This window comes from Triticum dicoccoides, chromosome 7B (assembly GCF_002162155.2).
Source record: "Triticum dicoccoides isolate Atlit2015 ecotype Zavitan chromosome 7B, WEW_v2.0, whole genome shotgun sequence".
Lineage (NCBI taxonomy): Eukaryota > Viridiplantae > Streptophyta > Magnoliopsida > Poales > Poaceae > Triticum > Triticum dicoccoides.
Window position 1 is genome coordinate 580,664,214 of NC_041393.1, and position 8,172 is coordinate 580,672,385.

The following is an 8,172-nucleotide window of genomic DNA, read 5'->3' on the forward strand; positions in this document are numbered from 1 at the left end:
TGGGGAAGCAATTAAGGTGGAGAGAAGATTCAGATCGAGATCAGGTCAGACGCTTCCGCACTTCACCCTCCTCTCCCCACCTGCCCCATCTTCCTCCCTGGGCGTTCGAGCGTGCGACGGAGATGGTGGAGATCAGCGAGGAGAAGATGCGCAGGTTTGCGGGCAGGGATGCGCGCATGCGGATCCGGTTGAGGGAGATCGGGGCGTGGTACTTGAGCAAACGCGAGATGTACGCGGAGGCAGAAGCAATTGTGGAGAACCTGACAGAGACGGAGGAGAGATCTCTGTTTGGGCGAGGTGGACGCAAGCACCCGCTGCAGGTGCTGCCGTGGGCGGCGGATCAGGCGGATTTGCCGGTGAGGACGGTGGCGAGGAAGTGGGTGGCCTTCACCATCTTCGCGACCGCAAACCTCGCCCCCGCCATGAGGGAATCGGCGCTCCGCTCGCGGGAGGGGCTGCTAGCCCTTCCTGCTCCGGGGACGGCTATGGCCCCGATCGTGATTCACGAAGACCCGGTGGATCTGGCACCACAGGAGGCGGCGGGGGTGCGGCGTCGCTCCGCTCGCCTAGCCGCGGCGTCATCAACCTCGGAGGATCCACCACCTCGTCGTTCAGCACGCCTCGCCGGAAACAGAGCCTGAACTCCTCACTAGCTGGTAACCGTTTCTGGGTGCTAGCTAGTGAGGATTCAGACGATGTTTCTGACGAGGAATCAGACAATTCAGGTATGAAACATCGACCTTCTTCCATGTACCTGGCTTACACCTGTGATGATGGGAAAAGTCAGGGAGAAATTGATATCCAACATCGAATTCGACGTGTTAATCGTAGATTGAGGAAAAGGATGGATAATTATGTCCAGAGTCTTTTGCTTAGAGATGGAAAAAATGGGAATGAGGCAGTTCAGAGTGGGTTGACTCATATCGACTCACCTAATTGGGGGGGATTTCATAAACAAGAAATGAATATGGCACTGATCAGGATTAGGGATAAGATACCCAAGGTTTGGGATCTTCCTAGATTTCCTGAATATCTGTCAGATATTGATAATATGTGTGAGGTTGTTGAGATTGATAACAATAAGGATATTGAGAGGGGCAAGTCTGGGTGTATTAACTCTTCATCTGATAATGATATGAAAATAGATACCATTCCAGTGAATGTCGGCTTGGAAGAGGCTATGGCAGAATTTCAAGCTTACTTTGCTGAAAAAGGATCAGATGCTGGGGGGGAGGAGGTGACAGTGGGGACCGGTGTGAAGGGAGAGAAAGTGGATTAGATGGGCCTGGGTCAAAGGTGGCCCAAGTATGGATGCCACCAAGGAAGCCCAGATAATAACAGTGGAGACGGGGGCCTATATATAGGAGGGATCCCAACTTCCGTCCCTGATCCCGATTTCCTCCACCTCCCAAACCCTAGAGGGATCTTGGCGGCGACTAGTGAAGAAATAGAGGTGGTGGAAGGAGGTCTGTCCTGGGGAGAAGAAGAAGACATGGCTGACAGGCAGGAGAGTTGGAGGCCAAGGCCTGGAAGGGGAAACTTTCAAGGAGGGAGAGGTAATTTTTACGGTCGATCTGAACATTTTGGGAGGGGTTTCAACAGGCAGGATGAAAGAGAGGTGGATGGTTACGGTTGGAAAAACAGAGAGGGGGTTTTCAGAGGAGGATCTGGGACAAATAGCAGTGGCTCTGGTGGGGATGGTAATTCTGCTGGAAGTGGAAGAGAGGGAGACAATAAGTTTGGCAGATTTGCTTCTGAAAGAGGGGGAAATCAACAGGAGAGATTTCAGGTTGGGGGGGATGAAAACAGGCAGGAAAGTGGTTCTGGGATGGCTACAAGTATAGGAATTCAGGGGGGTCCAGTCCAGCTGGCAGGTGGATTTCCTGTGATGAGCAACAGTAATTTTCCTCAGCTAGTGCCGGTGGGGATGGGGCTGGGACAGTTTGGTCTTGTGCCTCAGGAACAATTGGCACAGCAGTATCAATTCTTATTGTCCAACATGCCAAAACAAGAGACCTTACTTCAACAAGCAAATGCCAGAGTGGAAGGACAAAAGGAAACAACCAAGAAGAAGGAGATTGGAAATCCAAAAGAGCTCTTTTGTGTGAAGTGTAAGGAAAAGGGACATGTGAAGAGTGATTGCAAGAATAAGGTTTTCTGTGTGGTGTGCCAAAGACCATCTCATAATACTGATGAATGCACCATTTTAAAACAGCCTAAGCCAGTTGCTAAATATGTGGGGTATGGAGCCAGGGGTTTGGGTTGTCTTTTGGTGCAGAACACTAAGGAAATTGTAGCTGCTGAGCACGTCAATCCTATGGCCTTGGTGGCTGTGCATGAGGGGCAGCTGAATGATACCACAGTGGCCTATGGCTTCAGCAAGATGTTTGACTGGGGGTGGACATGGAGAGCCAAGTTTCAGAATCCTACAACCTTTCTTATGAGATTCCCTAGTAAAGCCAAATTGGTGGAGTTGAAAAACTTTGGCAAATTTACTTTGCTGGGTACTGGTGCCATGGTCGAGGTTGACTTCTGGAGTCCAGATGACAGGGCTAAAGGGAAGCTACATTCAGTCTGGATTAAGATGTGGGGGGTCCCTGATAACCTGAGACATTATTTGGGAGCTTGTGAGATTGGTTCGGCTCTGGGGCCAGTGGTGGAAGTGGATGTTGATCATATTCACTCTAGGGAGGAGATAAGAGTGAAAGTGGGAGTAAGAGACTTGCATAAGGTTCCTGCTGGCACAGAAATCACTACCAAAGACTTGCTGCTGTATGACATAGGTTTTGAATTTGATTCAGTTGCTGAACAAGGTTGGTACAAGTTTGAGGAGGGAAACAAAAGGAAGACCTTTGATTACCTGGACTTAGAGAGCTATGATACACAGAGGGAGAAGGAGGTACAGAAGAAAAGTAAACAATCTGAACCTGCAAAGCCATTGGTTAGTTTAGGGAGTTTGGGACTAAAGCAGTATGAGAAGGTGGTTCTGAAGACAGGGGATGTGCCTCAGAAGGATAAGTTGCTCAAGGACAAGGCAGAGGTGGGGACGGCTAGAGAAGAACAAGGAGAAGAAGAAAACTTAAAAGCTAGATTGCAGAAAGCAGAGGAGTTAGCAGCGAGGCAGACTGCTCAACTGATGTTGGAGGAAAAAAAGAGAAAAGAAATGGATATTATTAGGAAATCATTAGAAAGGGAAGTTAAGAGACAGCATGAGCTTCTGCAGATTAATCTGAAGGTCAGTGAAGAGGTGAGAGGATCTCAATCAGGGGAAAAGCAGCTTGGGAGTGAAGATGAGAAGGAGAATTCAGGAGAAGGAGTAGGAGCAGAAGAAAATAAAGAAAGTGGGGGAGGTATGTCAGAGCTGGAATAAATGGAACAGGCAGTGGGACTGGGTTATATGGAGCCTGTGGACTATACTGCCAGTCAGGAAACTGAATCTTTTGAGACCAAAATCAAAAAGGCTGGCATAGGAGAGTTGGAATCCCAAGACGAGGAAGAATTGAGAAGATGCATTAGGCTGAAAGGCAAGGAAGACAAAAAGATCACTGATTTGGCTAAAGAGAGAGTGGCACAAAAAAACAATTATGGTGAGTATTTTCCTTCTGATGTCATATCTAGGCCTAATGATATTTTACAGCAGATTGCTGAGGGGGTTGGTGTTAGCCTAGGATCTAAACCTGATATTGTCAATCACAATCTGGAATTAATTAAAACGGCTGAACAGGCTAGGATTGATATGTGGCTAACTGACTATAACAATAAACAGAAGCAAAACCGCATGCCTGAGGAACATGACTTTCTTGATACTGGAGAATATTCTCTATTAGATCTGTTAGAAGATGAAGAAATGGAAAAAGAGGAAGAGGAGAATGAGGAGTGGGAATTAGTGAAGGGTCTTTTCTCATCAAAAAAAGCTAAGAAAAAGGCAAAACTACGAGAGGTTCTGAAGTTAAAATTGCCTCAGTTGTCAGAAATTTAGAACTTTCAGATAGGAAGAAAAAGAAAAAAAGATGAGGGGCATTTTTTGGAATATGAGAGGTTTTGGGGGTGATATTAAGAAAAGATTTTTAAGAGAGATGATTATGGATATGAAAGTTGACTTCCTGGGTTTGCAGGAGACCATGAGACAACAATTTTCCAGAAATGAGCTACAGCAGGTTTGTGCAGGGAGGGATTTTCATTGGCATTTCACCCCAGCTAGGGGGAAATCTGGTGGCCTCTTACTGGGTGTGAATTATACCACATTACATATAATTTCCCAGGATGAGGGGGATTATCATATTAAAATGACAGTCCAAAATATTGAAAAAAGGTTCATTTGGGACCTAGTGGTGATATACGGTGAGGCACAACTAGAGAGGAAAGCTTTGTTCCTGGCTGAGCTATCCAGAGTTTTTCAAAATTCTATAAACCCTATTTTAATTGGAGGGGACTTTAACATTATTAGGAAAGCCAGTGAGAAAAATAAACCAGGATCCCCTGGACACTGGAGTTTTCTTTTCAATGCCATTTTGGAACAGGCCGGGGTGAGAGAATTGGATATGAATGGGAGGAAATTTACTTGGGGCAATTGTATGCTGAATCCCACGTTTGAGAAACTAGATGGAATTCTATGTAGCACTGATTGGGAAGAGGTCTACCCCTTAACCCATGTAACAGCTCTAACTAGGGAGAAATCAGATCATACTCCTCTATATTTGGATTCTGGGGATTTACAAAAAACAGAACCAATTTTCAGATTTGAAAATGCGTGGTTTAAGAGAGATGGGATTGATGATATTGTTCAGAAAGTTTGGAATGATTCTTCCATTAAGGGGGACAACATAGACAGGTTGCTGGGGAAACTTAGAATGTTAAGACCCAAACTTAAAGGGTGGAATAGAAATATGAATGCTTGGTATGTGGAGCTAAAGAAGGATATTCTACTCAAATTAGATATCATTGATAAAAATTGTGAGGTTAATGGCCTTACAGCTGCTGATAGAAAGGAACGGATTGAGTTGAGGGCCTAGCTTGATAGATTTCTCAAAGAAGAAGAGGCTAAATGGAAAAAGAGAGCCAAAATTGATGAATTATTAGAGGGAGGCAGCAATACCAAATTCTTTCATGCCAAAGCAAATGGGAGACTTAGGAGGAATAAAATCTCTAGGTTAGAACAAGAGGAGGGGGTGATTGAAGGAGATAAGAATTTGATGGAATATATTACCACTTTCTACAAAAACTTATTTGGCCCACCAGATAATTCCTCTGTTTCCCTAAATATTGATAATCCTGCTAGGATTCCAATGGAACATGCTAATCTGTTGGTGGAATAATTCTCTTTAGAAGAAATTAAAAAGGTTGTCTTTAAAATGGCACACAATACTCCTAGGCCAGATGGCTTCACGGCTGAATTCTACCAACACTATTGGGAGTTGGTGAAATTTGATTTAAAAGCTTTGCTAGATGATTTTGCCAGTAGGAAGATTGATATTAGTAGACTGAATTATGGTATCATAACCCTGGTCCCCAAAGGGATTGGTGCTAATCAAATCCAGAAGTTTAGGCCTATATGTCTGTTAAATGTATGCTTTAAAATTATCACCAAAGTCTTGATGAACAGACTAAATTTGGTAGCTGCTGAGGTTATCTCCCCTGTACAAACTGCCTTTGTTAAGGGCAGATATATCATGGAGGGGGTACTAATCTTGCATGAGGCTTTGAATAGCATTAAAAAGAATAAGCAAAGTGCTATGCTTTTGAAAATTGACTTTGAAAAGGCTTATGATAAAATCAAATGGTCCTTTTTGTTCCAAATGCTTAAACTGAAAGGGTTTCCAGACAAATGGGTTGACTGGGTTATGGAAACAGTTAGAGGGGGGAAAGTTTGTGTCAAAGTTAATGAGAATTTAGGAAAGTATTTCTGTTCCTATAAAGGCCTGAGACAAGGGGATTCTTTATCTCCTCTGAATTTTGATTTGGCTGCTGATGCTCTAGCAATTATGTTGAATAAGGCTAGAGAAAATGGACTAGTTAAAGGGGTTCTAAATGAATATACAACAAATGGGGTCAACATGTTGTAGTATGCAAATGACACTATATTCCTGCTACAAGATGATATGGACAGTGCACAAAACTTGAAATATATTCTATGTTTGTTTGAACAAATGTCTGGTCTGAAGATTAATTTTCATAAAAGTGAACTCTTCTTATTTGGTGCGGCAATTGATAAGAAAGATGAATATGCAAAAATATTTACTTGCCCGGTGGGTGCTTTACCTATGAAAAAGTTAGGGTTACCTGTTGATAAAAATAGAATCAGAAATAAACATTGGAAGCCTCCTGAGACTAAGATGGAAAAAAATGTGAAACTTGGCAAGGGAGACTGTTAGCTAGTGCGGGGAGAGTTACTTTGATACAATCGGCCCTTACAGGCATACCCTACTTTATGATGTCCTTCTACGGACTCCCGGTGGGGGTCGAGAAGCGCATGGATTTCTTTAGAGCTAGATTATTATGGCAAGAAGATGATCAGAAGAGGAAATACCATTTGGTGAAATGGTCTGAGGTTTGCAGGCCAAAGGATATGGGGGGCCTGGGGATACAAAATTTAGCCTGTATGAACAAGGCTTTGCTGTGTAAGTGGTGGTGGAAATTATATACAACTCAGGGATTGTGGCAAGATATAGTTTTAGAAAAGTATGTGAAGAATAAAAGTGTGGGCAATGTTTTGGCCAAACAGGGTGATTCACAGTTTTGGAGGGGGATACTAAAACACAGAGATCATTTTGTCTCTTTGTGTAAATTTAAAATTGGAAACAACAAAAGATCTCGTTTCTGGGAAGATTGGTGGATTGGTAGTGCTCCATTAAAAAAGAACTTTCCTAGACTATATGATATATGCTTTGATAAAAGGAAAACGGTTAAAGAAGTTTTAGATAATGGACTAGACAATGTCCAGTTTAGGAGAACCGTATTGGGAGATGCTAGAGAATTGTGGGGTCATATTAAAGAGGCTTGTGATGTGGTGACTTTAAATGAGGAGAGGGATGAGATTAAATGGACTCTTGATAAGAAGGGAGTTTATACTGTAAAATCCTTCTATAGACACCTGATTGAAAACAGGGTCAAATATCCACACTTATATATGTGGAAGATTAAAATGCCACCCAGGATCAAGGTGTTCATGTGGTTGTCCCTTAGGAAAAGTATCCTCACGAAAGATAATTTGATTCGTAGGGGGTGGAAGGGAGATGATAAATGCCCTTTCTGTGGGAAAAAAGAGGACATAAACCATCTTTTTTTGACTTGTTCGGTAGCTAGACTATTATGGAACATATTAAAATGTGCCTTTAATCTTAATGACATTCCAGACACACTAGATGCTGTTATGAGAACTTGGATAAATACCTTTGGAAAAGATGAAAAAAGCTTGGTCATGATATGAGTTTCAGAGATTTGCTGGACTATCTGGAAACTTAGGAATAGTGTGATATTTGACAACAATAGGGTGAATGATCCCTGTGTTCCTGTTTCCTTGTTCATTAAAAATCTAAATGATTGGAATATTTTGCAGACAAATCCCGTAAGAAGTAGGCTGATGGAGGCTGGAGTGAAGCTAGTAAGTGAGGTGGCAGAAGAAATATTCAAGGCAGCGCATGGGTGGCGCCTGAAGACTGGGAGGATCGAAGGGTAGCTGATGCCCCTCTTGCTGCGATGGATATGTTGGCTCCCGCCTTCTCTTGCCGGCTTTACTTCATTTTGTTGATGCTCGGACTTAGTTGATGTTCCTGTAATATTGAGTCTGCTATTTTTAACTGGTCGTTTCCCTAGTAGCCTCTGTTCTTATAACATAGTGGGTTGTCGTTCTGGGGCTAGATCCTCATGTTTCTAGACCATGGAACACTCTTTCAGGTTCCTCCCCTGCTGTCTTTGGGTTTTCGGAGAGGGGAAGGGATGGCTTCTCCTCCTTTCCCAATATGGCAGCAGGATGGAGCAGCTGGAAGAGTGGAGTCTTGTGTTGGGGGTTATTGTGTTTCCTTTTTTTACTTTGTTCTGTGACAAGACTTGGTGATTTCTGTTAATGGAAATCGGAGAGAGCACTCTCTTTTATAAAAAAAATTGGTTTAGTTCGGTGTACAATCATGTAGCAGTGCGGGGAAGCGGGCAGTTGAGATGGCAGTTTCTTGTGAT